This window comes from Schistocerca americana, chromosome 10 (assembly GCF_021461395.2).
Source record: "Schistocerca americana isolate TAMUIC-IGC-003095 chromosome 10, iqSchAmer2.1, whole genome shotgun sequence".
Classification (NCBI taxonomy): domain Eukaryota; kingdom Metazoa; phylum Arthropoda; class Insecta; order Orthoptera; family Acrididae; genus Schistocerca; species Schistocerca americana.
In genome coordinates, this window is record NC_060128.1 from 150,200,905 (window position 1) to 150,216,756 (window position 15,852).

The 15,852-nt window shown below is 46.7% G+C and overlaps 1 pseudogene; it reads left to right on the forward strand.

Moving 5' to 3' along the window:
- The first annotated feature begins 1,569 nt into the window (after positions 1 to 1,569).
- Positions 1,570 to 1,687, forward strand: LOC124552890 (annotated as a pseudogene).
- Positions 1,688 to 15,852: the final 14,165 nt, after the last annotated feature.

Genomic DNA, 15,852 nt, shown 5'->3' on the forward strand with positions numbered 1-15,852 from the left:
ATCGGTTGGAAACTTTCCTCATGTCAGCACGTTGTAGGTGTCACCACCGGTGGCAACCTTGTGTGAATGCTCTGAAAAGCTAATCATTTGCATATCACAGCATGTTCTTCCCGTTGGTTAAATTTCCCGTATGTAGCACGTCATCTGCATGGTGTAGCAATTTTAATGGCCAGTAGTGTATATAACAATTTTCTGATGTGATTTTTTTTCCACTAGTGTATTTTTGTTGCGAACTGTGTCACCGTTTCCTGTGAGATTACCGGGCTTGGCTGTCTCTTGAGTGGGTGAGCGTACGGTTCTGCTGAGTGGTGTTGGCAAACTGAGGCCAACTGAGGAGCTCCTAGATTGAGAAGTACCCGCTCCGGTCACGAAAACTGTCAACAGGTGGGAGAGCGGTTTGCTGATCTCATGCCCCTCCTTATCCGCATCCGGCGACGCGTAGGAGATGAGGGTGACACGGCGGCCGATCGGTACTGTTGGGCTTTCATAGTCCTGAAATTGACCCGGGAGTGATCCGGCAGTCTGTTACCGTGCAGTGACCTCGTTAAACGGTTCGTTCCAGGGCCGGCAGCTGCCTGAGGAAACTCAGCTGCCAGCTGGCTGCATATCGCGGCCTCAGCTCTCGTGTTTAAGGGTGCTGTGATTGTGACGCTGTTATCCCGCGCCTCGCCCCCACCCTCCAGCTGCCGCCTGCAGTAATTACTCTCCGTGACGGCGCTCCGTTCTAATTACGACGTCGTCCGTTCCGCGGCGCTGTCATAGCCTGCCTCTCTCTCCCCCTCCAGCCCCTCATCGAAGCGCTCCAGAGCAGCGCGACAGCACACAGCGGCAATTACCCCGCCCTCCAGCTACGTCAGCCAGGTGTCAGCCGAGCTACACACCGGCACAAAGTCGTGTGGTAGAGCAGGTCCAGTAACAAGGCGAGCGTCGGTGCAATGCAGTGACAAGGTCCGTCCCGTACTGTTTCGTCTCTCCGTCTGTCACAGCCGTGCAGGGGGCAAGCTGTACATTACTGTATATCTGATACAGTGTGTCCGGACACCTCTACATAAACCGGAGTTGACCATTAGACATCAGGAGAGGCCAGTGTAGGAGGACATGGGGAGTATTGCGTACTCAAGAGAGAAAAACTCCTACCTCCCCAGCTAAATAGGCTTTTCTGTATGACCGTGTACCTAAAGTCCCTAATCTGTGGGGAAAGGTCATCTACTTCTAAGAATAATGCAAAACCGAGAGAAGCAGATGAAACTATAACCGAATCGCCACTGCTCAATACATTAGCAATAATGATTGGAAACAAAGTTCGGTAAACTTTATAAATTTTTAATTATGTAAACTAGTTTTTTAATTAACAGTAGTTAGTGTAAAATTTGGGTGAAAGGTTTTCGAAGTTTGTCATTAACGAAATAACCAACGGTCGCCAGTTCCTCACTGGAACAAGAATAATTGAAACTGAACTTCAAACTCATAAGCAATCTTGCGTAAGAATAATTATTGGCGTCATGACATTATTCTGGTCGCTAGATGCTGCCTCTCTCTGAGATAGAGGCGGAGTTCACTGCAACTGTGGGCAACGGCCTTGCCGCAGTGGATACACCGGTTCCCGTCAGATCACCGAAGTTAAGCGCTGTCGGGTGTGGCCGTCATTTGGATGGGTGACCGTCTGGGCCGCCATGCACTGTTGCCTTTTTTCAGGGTGCACTGCTGATGTCAATTGAGGAGCTACTCGACCGAATAGTAGCGGCTCCGGTCAAAGAAAACTATCATAACGACCGGGAGAGCGGTGTGCTGACCACACGCTCCTCCTATCCGCATCCTCATCTGAGGATGACACGGCGGTCAGATGGTCCCGATGGGCCACTTGTGGCCTGAAGATGGAGTGCTTTAACTGCAACCCCCACTGAGCTGCAACTGATGGCTTGACTCGTTAACTCTGTGGATGACTGACTGGAACACACTGGCCCTCCAGTCTGTGGCAGAGATCTAAATACTGGCGGCCCAGAGTGTGTTGGCGGCGCGTTTCTTGTTAGTCTGTCATTGGCCTCTACTGATCTTCTCACAACCTCTCTGCTGGCTGTTGTGGTGGCGCCAGCTTGTACCAGCACAATTAGTTATTTGCAAAAGACAGGAGGTAAAATGGGAAGGCCGTGTGGCTAGGGCCTCCCGTCAGGTAGACCGTTCGCCTGGTGCAAGTCCTCCAACTTGACACCACTTCAGCGACTTGCATGTTGATGGGGATGAAATAAATGGTGATACAGACAACTCAACACCCAGTCCCTGAGAGGAGAAAATCTCCAACCCAGCTGCGAATCGAACTCGGACCGTTAGGTATGACATTCCATCATGCTGATTACTCAGCTACCAGGGGTGGACAAATGCAGGTAATAAGCCTTTTATGTATGTTGCAGAGGAAGGTGGGAGTGAGAAAGGAGAGGAATGAACTGATTTCATCTGCATCGGGACTTGATGCAGAATCAGCAGTGATGAGTGAAAATGTGTATTGGACCGGGACTACAACCTGCTTACTAGACATCTGTGTTAACCACTGTGCCACCTGGACACAGTGTTTGTCGCAAATACGTGGACTATTTCAGCACGCTCCATAACCTATTCACATGCACAGCTGCCGCCACCACTTTTCTGCAGTCTCCATCCACATCCTCCTTACTCACTGGAGGTCTAACGTATATGTGCGTTTTAAACGTAAATGTGCATTTGAACTGGTTGTGGATTCAGAGCTTATAGAGGCACATCTGTTACATGAATTTGTGGTGTCTGTTCTTTCGGACAAAACTGGTATCTCATTGAAATTTCGCATTTAAATTTTTTGGCTGTTTACTAAGATCATTTTCGAGATCATGTAAACACGCATCGAAATTCGACAGTAATACGAGGTGCATTCAAGTTCTAAGGCCTCCGATTTTTTTTCTAATTAACTACTCACCCGAAATCGACGAAACTGGCATTACTTCTCGACGTAATCGCCCTGCAGACGTACACATTTTTCACAACGCTGACGCCATGATTCCATGGCAGCGACGAAGGCTTCTTTAGGAGTCTGTTTTGACCACTGGAAAATCGCTGAGGCAATAGCAGCACGGCTGGTGAATGTGCGGCCACGGAGAGTGTCTTTCATTGTTGGAAAAAGCCAAAAGTCACTAGGAGCCAGGTCAGGCGAGTAGGGAGCATGAGGAATCACTTCAAAGTTGTTATCACGAAGAAACTGTTGCGTAACGTTAGCTCGATGTGCGGGTGCGTTGTCTTGGTGAAACAGTACACGTGCAGCCCTTCCCGGACGTTTTTGTTGCAGTGCAGGAAGGAATTTGTTCGTCAAAACATTTTCGTAGGATGCGCCTGTTACCTTAGTGCCCTTTGGAACGCAATGGGTAAGGATTACGCTCCCGATGTCCCAGAACATGACACCATCATTTTTTCAGCACTATCGGTTACCCGAAATTTTTTGGTGGCGGTGAATCTGTGTGCTTCCATTGAGCTGACTGGCGCTTTGTTTCTGGATTGACAAATGGCATCCACGTCTCATCCATTGTCACAACCGACGAAAAGAAAGTCCCATTCGTGCTGTCGTTGCGCGTCAACATTGCTCGGCAACATGCCACACGGACAGCCGTGTGGTCGTCCGTCAGTATTCGTGGCACCCACCTGGATGATACTTTTCGCATTTTCAGGTCGTCATGCAGGATTGTGTGCACAGAACCCACAGAAATGCCATATCTGCAGGCGATCTGCTCAACAGTCATTCGGCGATCCCCCAAAACAATTCTCTCCACTTTCTCGATTGTGTCGTCAGACCGGCTTGTGTGAGCCCGAGGTTGTTTCGGTTTGTTGTAACATGATGTTCTGCCTTCATTAAACTGTCGCACCCACGAACGCACTTTCGACACATCCATAACTCCATCACCACATGTCTCCTTCAACTGTCGATGAATTTCAATTGGTTTCACACCACGCAAATTCAGAAAACGAATGATTGCACGCTGTTCAAGTACGGAAAACGTCGCCATTTTAAGTATTTAAAACAGTTCTCATTCTCGTCGCTGGCGGTAAAATTCCATCTGCCGTACGGTTCTGCCATCTCTGGGACGTATTGACAATGAACGTGGCCTCATTTGAAAACAATGCACATGTTTCTATCTCTTTCCAGTCCAGAGAAAAAAAATAGGAGGCCTTAGAACTTGAATGCACCTTGTAGGACTGCGGACTGGAGTTAATCATACCATGATTGATCAGTTAGTTGGGAACCCCCAGGTGTAACACAATTGTGGAAACATTCATTTGGACATGTCCATTCTCAACGCCATGGCGAAACTCAAGTGCCTCACAGTGCTAGCGTTATAGAGTGGATATATATCGTTCACTCAGCCTAGCAGTATCCTACAGTCATGTCAAACAGTCCGCAGCTTGTGGTCTAGTGGCTGGCGTTACTGCCTCTTGATCACGGGGTCCCGGGTTCGAGTCCTGGCTGGGATGGGGATTTTCTCTGCCCGGGGACTGGGTGTTTGTATTGTCCTCATCATTTCATCATCATCATCATCATCATCATTCGTGACTGTGGCTAGATTGGAGTGTGTAAAATTTGTACTGTGTTAAAATTGAGATTTTGTATTGGTGCTGATGATCGCGTAGTTGAGCACTCCATAAACCAAACATCATGATCATCATGTGAAATACAATGAGTTGGAGCCATGCAGGTATCCATACAGACAGTGCGAGAAAGCCATGAGCACCATGGCGTGTCAGCACAGTGGCTGCTGTTGTGGCTTCTGTTGACGCATCAGAGAGAGGCGTAATGGAAGTGGTGAGTACAACACTGGGCATGGGGCTAGTGCCACGAGTCCCACTTCTGTTCACAGCACCACGATGAGCGACCTGTGAAGACGGAGAACGTTATCCCATTACATTCGACTTTGTTATATAAGGTCAGAATCCTGCTTCATAGTATGTGGTGACGTTCTGTACATACTGCAATCACCTATGGTTCCATTGGAGAGTAATTTGAACAGCAGCAGCTACATTTGCGACATGTCAAGGCCAGTGGCTGTGCCCTAGGTTCTGGACCTTCATGCAAGCAGCATGTAGCCTGTGCTTTTCTCACCTGCTTGGATATAGAGGGAATCGACTGTTGCCCTGGCCAGCACAATCTATCTCTCACCCAGTGAAAACATCTGGTCACAGGTTGCTGAGAGACAGGTATGCCATGACTTGCCCGACACTTCGGTTGATCAACGCTGCAACGGAGCAGAAGCAGTGTGGAGTGCACATTTCCATATGCCATTCGAGGTCACTTTCACTGGTAGTATGGCTGATGTAGAGCCGTTGTTACTGCTAAAGCTGTATACTCCCAAATTATCTAGAAATTTAATAAGTTTCTTTTATTTCTGTCAATTATCAAAAACTTTTGGTCCTTAAACTACCGATTCTGGTCAGCAATGACAATCTTCAGATCTGCAGCAAAACGTAGGAAATGAAATGCAGCTAGTGGGCAGATTACACCTTAAAACAATGAAATATGCCATAACGAAAAATATTGCTTTCATGGATGGGGAACATGCACTCAAAATATGACAAGGCACACTTGTTTTATTACGTGTCCTTATATAAAAAAACATAGTGGCGTGGTCACAACATATACACAAAATCAGCTTAGCACTATCACACGTATTTAAAATATGGTGTAAAAGTATTTAAAATATCTGCAACGATGGTAAGCTTATTTTGTGTCGATGCCACTAGGCTTTACTATACTGTATTAGGACATGTTCCCCATCCACGACCGTAACAATTTTTTGTTACGGCATATTTGATTTCCCATCCTTTGCTGCAGATTTGAAGATGGTCGTTGCTGACCGAAACCGGTAGCCTAAGAAGTTTTGTGATCGTTTCCGGAAATAAAAAAAATATTCTACACTTCCTCGACCACTGTTTTAATCCGCAACCATGTCGAAGCCTGTGATGTAAGTTTAATATTATACACATGCTTCTACACCCTACATGCACAAAAATGAGAAACTCGTTATTTTCCTGTCGTTGCAATTCCAATGGCAAGTAGTGTATTTCTGCCTGTCTAATACACACTATCTGATCAAATGTATTAGGACGTCTGTTAGTACCGAGTGGCGCAGTGGTTAGTGAGCTGGACTCACATTCGGGAGAACGACGGTTCAAATCCTCGTCCAGCCATCCTGGCATAGGTTTTCCGAGATTCGCTTACGTAGCTTCAGGCAAATGCTAAAATGTTTCCTTTGAAAGGGCACGGCCGACTTCCTTCCCCGTCCCTTCCTAAGCTGATGGGACCAATGACTTCGCTGTTTGGTCCCTTCCCCCGAATCAACCAAACACCTGTTAGTAGACATTAAGGTGGTGTGTCCATTCATTGCATCTGTGATACACTATGTGATCAAAAGTATCCGGACGCCCCAAAAACCTACATTTCTCATAGGTGTGCATTGTGCTGCCACCTACTGCCAGGTACTCCATATCAGCGACCTCAGTAGTCATTAGATGTCGAGAGAGAGCTCCGCGGAACTCACGGACTTTGAACGTGGTCAGCTGATTGGGTGTCACTTGTGTCATACGTCTATACGCACGATTTATACACTCCTAAACATGCATAGGTACACTGTTTCCGTTGTGATAGTGCAGTAGAAACGTGAAAGGACTACAGCACAAAAGCGTACAGGCCGACCTCGCCTGTTGACTGACAGAGACCGCCGACAGTTGAAGAGGGTCACAATGTGTAATAGGCAGACATCTATCCAGACCATCACACAGGAATGGCAAACTGCATCAGGATCCACTGCAAGTACTATGACAGTTAGGCGGGGGTTGAGAAAACTTGGATTTCACGGTCGAGCTGCTGCTCATAAGCCACACATCACGCCGGTACATGCCAAACGACGCCTCGCTTGGTGTGAGGAGCGTAAACATTGGACGATTGAACAGTGGAGAAACGTTGTGTGGAGTGACGAATCACGGTACATAATGTTGTGATCTGATGGCAGAGTGTGGGTATGGCGAATGCCTCCGGTGAACGTCATCTGCCAGCGTCTGTAGTGCCAACAGTAAAATTCGTAGGCGCTGGTGTTATGGTGTGGTCGTGTTTTGCGTGATGGGGGCTTGCACCCCTTGTTGTTTTGCGTGGCACTATCACATTACAGGCCTACATTGATGTTTTAAGAAGCTTTTTGCTTCGCAGTGTTGAAGAGCAATTCGACGATGGCGATTGCATCTTTCAACACGGTCGAGTACCTGTTCATAATGCATGGCTTGTGGCAGAGTCGTTACACGACAATAATATCCCTGTAATGGACTGGCTTGCACAGAGGCCTGACCTGAATCCTATAGAACACCTTTGGAATGTTTTGGAACCCTGGCCTCGTGCCAGGGCTCACCGACCGACATCGATACCTCTCCTCAGTGCAGCACTCCGTGAAGAATGGATTGCCATTCCGCAAGAAACCTTCCAGCACCTGATTAAACGTATGCCTGCGAGAGTGGAAGCTATCAAGGCTAAGGGTGGGCCAGCACCATACCGAGTTCCAGCATTACCGATGGAGGGCACCACGAACTTGTAAGTCATTTTCAGCCAGGTGTCCGGATACTTTTGATCGCGTTGTGTAGCTAGAACTCTGCTGGTGACACGTTCAGTGAGGTATCTGAATGTCTACATCATTCTTCCTCAAGACCTAAAACCAGAGAGTGTCTGGAGCGAAGCAGGAGTGGTGATTCATCCCGAAGGTGCTCCAGTGGATTCGTGTCGACACTCCAGGGAAGCCGGTCCTCTTCAAGAGTGTTACTCTCCAAAAACCCATGCTTGACAGATGACACCATTTGACAGACTGATACAAACGCTGTCTCCAGCCTGTTGCTCTACTGCACGCAGTACACAATGGTGCAAAATTTGTTCACATCCGTGAGCATTTAGTATTTTCTTAACCGCAATAAGAGGACCACCATCTAACCACAAAATATCCTCCTATGCTGTAACATCACCGCATCGATATTTCACTGTTGCCAGTCACATGACGCCTGGTATCTTGCTCCAGCCATACAACAAACCCAAACCCTTCCGTGGGATTGTCACATGAAATAGTGTGTTTCGTCAGTGCAAATCAGTCGTTTCCGGTTGATACGTGGGTACTCACTGGAATCAACGAAAACGTGGAAGGGAGGACCCACCAGTAAACTTTCTTTTCACAAAATCTGTTTATTTAACAATATATAACCCTAAATTTGTTTTTTTACATAATGAACAAGTTTGCAAGATGAATAAGCTTTTTCAAGAGAAATCAAAACCATCATCATCATCATCATCATCATCATCATCATCATTTAAGACTGATTATGCCTTTCAGCGTTCAGTCTGGAGCATAGCCCCCTTATAAGATTCCTCCATGATCCCCTACTCAGTGCTAACATTGTTGCCTCTTCTGATGTTAAACCTATTACTTCAAAATCATTCTTAACCGAATCCAGGTACCTTCTCCCTGGTCTGCTTCGACTCCTCCTACCCTCTACTACTGAACCCATGAGTCTCTTGGGTAACCTTGCTTCTCCCATGCCTGTAACATGACCCCACCATCTAAGCCTGTTCGCCCTGACTGCTACATCTATAGAGTTCATTCCCAGTTTTTCTTTGATTTCCTCATTGTAGACACCCTCCTGCCATTGTTCCCATCTACTAGTACCTGCAATCATCCTAGCTACTTTCATATCCGTAACCTCAACCTTGTTGATAAGGTAACCTGAATCCACCCAGCTTTCGCTCCCATACAACAAAGTTGGTCGAAAGATTGAACGGTGCACAGATAACTTAGTCTTGGTACTGACTTCCTTCTTGCAGAAGAGAGTAGATCGTAGCTGAGCGCTCACTGCATTAGCTTTGCTACACCTCACTTCCAGTTCTTTCACTATGTTGGCATCCTGTGAGAATATGCATCCTAAGTACTTGAAACCGTCCACCTGTTCTAACTTTGTTCCTCCTATTTGGCACTCAACGTGTTTATATTTCTTTCCCACTGACATCACTTTCGTATTGGAGATGCTAATCTTCATACCATAGTCCTTACATTTCTGATCTAGCTCTGAAATATTACTTTGCAAACTTCCAATCGAATCTGCCATCACAACTAAGTCATCCGCATATGCAAGACAGCTTATTTTGTGTTCACATATCTTAATCTCACCCAGCCAGTCTATTGTTTTCAACATATGATCCATAAATAATATTAACAACAGTGGATACAGGTTGCAGCCTTGTCTTAACCCTGAAACTACTCTCAACCATGAACTCAATTTACCGTCAACTCTAACTGCTGCCTGACTATCCATGTGAAGACCTTTAATTGCTTGCAAAAGTTTGCCTCCTATTCCACAATCTCGTAGAACAGACAATAACTTCCTCCTAGGAACCCGGTCATATGCCTTTTCTAGATCTATAAAGCATAGATACAATTCCCTGTTCCACTCATAACACTTCTCCATTATTTGCCGTAAGCTAAAGATCTGGTCCTGACAACTTCTAAGAGGCCTAAACCCACACTGATTTTCATCCAATTGGTCCTCAACTAATACTCGCACTTTCCTTTCAACAATACCTGAGAAGATTTTACCCACAACGCTGATTAAAGAGATACCTCTGTAGTTGTTACAATCTTTTCTGTTTCCATGTTTAAAGATTGGTGTGATTACTGCTTTTCTCCAGTCTGATGGAACCTGTCCCGACTCCCAGGCCATTTCAATTATCCTGTGTAGCCATTTAAGACCTGACTTTCCACTGTATTTGATGAGTTCCGACTTAATTTCATCCACCCCAGCTGCTTTATTGCACTGCAATCTATTGACCATTTTCTCCACTTCCTCAAATGTGATCCTATTTCCATCATCATTCCTATCCCATTCTACCTCGAAATCTGAAACATTGCTGATCGTATTTTCACCTACATTGAGCAACTCTTCAAAATATTCCCTCCATCTGCCCAAGGCATCCACAGGATTCACCAGCAGTTTTCCTGACCTGTCCAAAATACTTGTCATTTCCTTCTTACCTCCCTTTCGAAGACTGCTAATTACACTCCAGAATGGTTTTCCAGCAGCTTGATCCATAGTCTCCAACCTGTTTCCAAAGTCTTCCCAAGATTTCTTCTTGGATGCTGCAATTATCTGTTTGGCTTTGTTTCTTTCTTCAACATAACTTTCTCTGTCTACCTGAGTTCTAGTATGTAGCCATTTTTGATACGCCTTCTTTTTCCTTTTACAGGCTGCCTTGACTGTGTCATTCCACCAAGCTGTTTGCTTCACCCTACTTTTACACACTACTGTTCCAAGACATTCTTTAGCCACTTCTAGTACTGTGTCTCTGTACCTTTTCCATTCCTTTTCCAATGACTGTAATTGACTACATTCAACTAACTGGTACCTTTCTGAGATCGCTGTTATGTACTTGTACCTGATTTCCTTATCCTGAAGTTTCTCCACTCTTATCCTCCTACATATGGACCTGACCTCCTGCACTTTCGGCCTCACAATCCCAATTTCACTGCAGATTAAATAATGATCAGTGTCATCAAAGAATCCCGTGAATACACGTGTGTCCCTCACAGCCTTCCTGAATTCTTGATCTGTTATTATATAGTCAATACCAGATCTGGTTCCCCTGCCTTCCCAAGTATACTGGTGAAAGCAAACAGCAAACAATATTATAATAAGTACAAGACTGCCGGACCTGCAGCCCGGGTGAAACTGCGGTGTATACTACCGCGATGGAAACAGTCTGCCTTATTACATGCCCTTCTGCAACACATGAATACTATATAAGCACTACTGATGACAAGAGTGATTCAGTTCCTCAAAAGAGGTTTATCTTTTAATTTGAAAGCTGCATGTGCAGAGTTTCGGGATTAAAATGCGCACCTCTGCTTAAAGGTTAAACAGATTAGGAAACAATATGACAATCATGACAATCATAAGGCTTACTTCAAAGCAACCAACCTCTTAATTTCAGTCGGCAACCAGGGTGTGAGTGGATCCCAACCCGTCCCTTTTGACAATGTTATTTTGACTGATAACAGTTGGCTGTTATTATATTTTAAGTAAAACTGCTTGTCAGTTATTAACACAGCTCTGAAGGAACGTCTTAAAACATTACTTGTGAACACTTATTACAAGAGAACTCACAAGATCGAGCTAAAAATACACCAATAATGACCCGGTATTTCAAAGACAGCAACGAATAGCTTCTACCACAGGTCTTTTTTTTGGTCATCAGTCTACTGACTGGTTTGATGCGGCCCGCCACGAATTCCTTTCCTGTGCTAACCTCTTCATCTCAGAGTAGCACTTGCAACCTACGTCCTCAATTATTTGCTTGACGTATCCCAATCTCTGTCTTCCTCTACAGTTTTTGCCCTCTACAGCTCCCTCTAGTACCATGGAAGTCATTCCCTCATGTCTTAGCAGATGTCCTATCATCCTGTCCCTTCTCCTTATCAGTGTTTTCCACATATTCCTTTCCTCTCCAATTCTGCGTAGAACCACCTCATTCCTTACCTTATCAGTCCACCTAATTTTCAACATTCGTCTATACCACATATTCCTTTCCTCTCCAATTCTGCGTAGAACCACCTCATTCCTTACCTTATCAGTCCACCTAATTTTCAACATTCGTCTATACCACTACATCTCAAATGCTTCGATTCTCTTCTGTTCCGGTTTTCCCACAGTCCATGTTTCACTACTATACAATGCTGTACTCCAGACATACATCCTCAGAAATTTCTTCCTCAAATTAAGGCCGGTATTTGATATTAGTAGACTTCTCTTGGCCAGAAATGCCTTTTTTGCCATAGCGAGTCTGCTTTTGATGTCCTCCTTGCTCCGTCCGTCATTGGTTATTTTACTGCCTAGGTAGCAGAATTCCTTAACGTCATTGACTTCGTGATCATCAATCCTGATGTTAAGTTTCTCGCTGTTCTCATTTCTACTACTTCTCATTACCTTCGTCTTCCTCCGATTTACTCGCAAACCATACTGTGTACTCATTAGACTGTTCATTCCGTTCAGCAGGTCATTTAATTCTTCTTCACTTTCACTCAGGATAGCAATGTCATCAGCGAATCGTATCATTGATATCCTTTCACCTTGTATTTTAATTCCACTCCTGAACCTTTCTTTTATTTCCATCATTGGTTCCTCGATATACAGATTGAAGAGTAGGGGCGAAAGGCTACAGCCTTGTCTTACACCCTTCTTAATACGAGCACTTCGTTCTTGATCGTCCACTTTTATTATTCCCTCTTGGTTGTTGTACATAATGTATATGGCCCGTTCTCCCTATAGCTTACCCCTACTTTTTTCAGAATCTCGAACAGCTTGCACCATTTTATATTGTCGAACACTTTTTCCAGGTCGACGAATCCTATGAAAGTGTCTTGATTTTTCTTTAGCCTTGCTTCCATTATTAGCCGTACCGTCAGAATTGCCTCTCTCGTCCCTTTACTTTTCCTAAAGCCAAACTGATCGTCACCTAGCGCATTCTCAATTTTCTTTTCCATTCTTCTGTATATTTTTCTTGTAAGCAGCTTCGATGCATGAGCTGTTAAGCTGATTGTGCGATAATTCTCGCACTTGTCAGCTCTTGCCGTCTTCGGAATTGTGTGGATGATGCTTTCCCGAAAGTCAGATGGTATATCGCCAGACTCATATATTCTACACACCAACGTGAATAGTCGTTTTGTTGCCACTTCCCCCAATGATTTTAGGTTATTCAGATCATATCTAATGCAGTTACCATCAAAGAATCGAACCGGTTAACATCTAAATCTAACCGCAAGGTCCCCGTTTTGTTTAACGGCAACCTGTGCCTTAGTACAATTGTTCCGGCTATATTTACGACCAGGAGCTGATTACTTAGAACAGTAATGATCGGGTATAAACCAGAAAGAAGAGACAATATAAAGGAGGGGCAAATTTTCAAATGACAACCATAGTACAATGCGACGACCTATATTTACGACCAAAGAGCCTACCGAGTAAAACTGTGAGGGTCGAATAGAAACTAGAAAATAATGAGGGCAGGTAGCAATGAGTCAAATAATGACGAGGATTACATAATGTTAGTCCCGTTCATCAGCAAGCAGCTCCATGGATCCACGGGGAGTCGCGGCTGTTACTGAGTGGTGCCGATGAAAGGCAGGCAGGAAAGGGCAGCCAGGCCACGAGCGGTCGTCCGACACGAATGTGGCCAACCAACCGACAGGATGTCGGCCTGCTTCTTGTAGCCGACGCTGACCCCAGTGGAGTAATCCTTGAGCAGCTCGTGGCTTCGGCCGCTCGGACCTCGTGACCACCTCTTGTCGCGACGCTACCGCCAATCAACGAACTTCGTGCCTCCGTCTCTCTCGGGCCATCGAACCCCGTATATACACTCCTGGAAATGGAAAAAAGAACACATTGACACCGGTGTGTCAGACCCACCATACTTGCTCCGGACACTGCGAGAGGGCTGTACAAGCAATGATCACACGCACGGCACAGCGGACACACCAGGAACCGCGGTGTTGGCCGTCGAATGGCGCTAGCTGCGCAGCATTTGTGCACCGCCGCCGTCAGTGTCAGCCAGTTTGCCGTGGCATACGGAGCTCCATCGCAGTCTTTAACACTGGTAGCATGCCGCGACAGCGTGGACGTGAACCGTATGTGCAGTTGACGGACTTTGAGCGAGGGCGTATAGTGGGCATGCGGGAGGCCGGGTGGACGTACCGCCGAATTGCTCAACACGTGGGGCGTGAGGTCTCCACAGTACATCGATGTTGTCGCCAGTGGTCGGCGGAAGGTGCACGTGCCCGTCGACCTGGGACCGGACCGCAGCGACGCACGGATGCACGCCAAGACCGTAGGATCCTACGCAGTGCCGTAGGGGACCGCACCGCCACTTCCCAGAAAATTAGGGACACTGTTGCTCCTGGGGTATCGGCGAGGACCATTCGCAACCGTTTCCATGAAGCTGGGCTACGGTCCCGCACACCGTTAGGCCGTCTTCCGCTCACGCCCCAACATCGTGCAGCCCGCCTCCAGTGGTGTCGCGACAGGCGTGAATGGAGGGACGAATGGAGACGTGTCGTCTTCAGCGATGAGAGTCGCTTCTGCCTTGGTGCCAATGATGGTCGTATGCGTGTTTGGCGCCGTGCAGTTGAGCGCCACAGTCAGGACTGCATACGACCGAGGCACACAGGGCCAACACCCGGCATCATGGTGTGGGGAGCGATCTCCTTCACTGGCCGTACACCACTGGTGATCGTCGAGGGGACACTGAATAGTGCACGGTACATCCAAACCGTCATCGAACCCATCATTGTACCATCCCTAGACCGGCAAGGGAACTTGCTGTTCCAACAGGACAATGCACGTCCGCATGTATCCCGTGCCACCCAACGTGCTCTAGAAGGCGTAAGTCAACTACCCTGGCCAGCAAGATCTCCGGATCTGTCCCCCATTGAGCATGTTTGGGACTGGATGAAGCGTCGTCTCACGCGGTCTGCACGTCCAGCACGAACGCTGGTCCAACTGAGGCGCCAGGTGGAAATGGCATGGCAAGCCGTTCCACAGGACTACATCCAGCATCTCTACGATCGTCTCCATGGGAGAATAGCAGCCTGCATTGCTGCGAAAGGTGGATACACACTGTACTAGTGCCGACATTGTGCATGCTCTGTTGCCTGTGTCTATGTGCCTGTGGTTCTGTCAGTGTGATCATGTGATGTATCTGACCCCAGGAATGTGTCAAAGTTTCCCCTTCCTGGGACAATGAATTCACGGTGTTCTTATTTCAATTTCCAGGAGTGTATATCGGCAAGCAAAGACCTTCTAAGGACACAACCCACAGCTACCAACTCTTCCTCGTAGATATTGGCAATGGAGCCACAAGAGGGACAGTCGATACTACCGTTGAGCCAGTGGCGCCAGAGCGATCGATCTACTAACTCAGTGGCGCCACCGGTCATCCGCTGCCCAGTGACGTTCCCCTTACACTACTTCAAAGGTCGTTTAGGACTGACTGTAGAAGATACACTACCATTGTACCCCATACTCCATTCTTCTTCACTGTTAGCTGATCTGTGGCTACCACTTTGCAACGCGCGTGTCATTCCTTAGGCTGATTTCACGTGATATTTTCCAGCAACCCTTTGCAGCCCTCGACGATCGCTGTCTGTCAGTGCGTGAGGTCTGCGTGGTCTTCTCCAGCTGTGGTTTTTCCTTCGCCTTTCCACTTCACAAAGACATGACTCCCAGTCGACCTGGGCAGCTGTAGAAGGGTTGATGCATTTGTGACTCAGGTGCCATCCACTGACTGGTCCACGTTTGGAGACACTGGTATCTCCCGACCAATCCATTCTGCTGTTACTGCTTCTGTACTGAGACCGGCCGAGCGGTTCTAGGCGCTTCAGTCCAGAACCGCGCGACTGCTACGGTCGCAGGTTCGAATCTTGCCTCGGGCATGGATGTGTGTAATGTCCTTAGGTTAGTTAGGGTTAAGTAGTTCTAAGTTCTAGGGGACTGATGACCTCTACTGAGAATACAAATTTCCCTGACTTATACTGGTGCGTCTGTATCAAGTGATATCTAGTGGTCATTTCCACGTTAAATAGGGGTGTCTGGATACTTGGCAGCGTATTTTTGTACTTGAGTAGGGCCGGATTTCTGTGTAAGGTGAGGTACACCCGTGTCTGGGGAGGCATCGTGGAAGTCGTTGTCTCTAGTAGTAGGTCGACTTCATCACGAAAACAAGACAACGTGAGTACATGCAGGGTGACGATTATTGAAATTTGTGAAATAAAA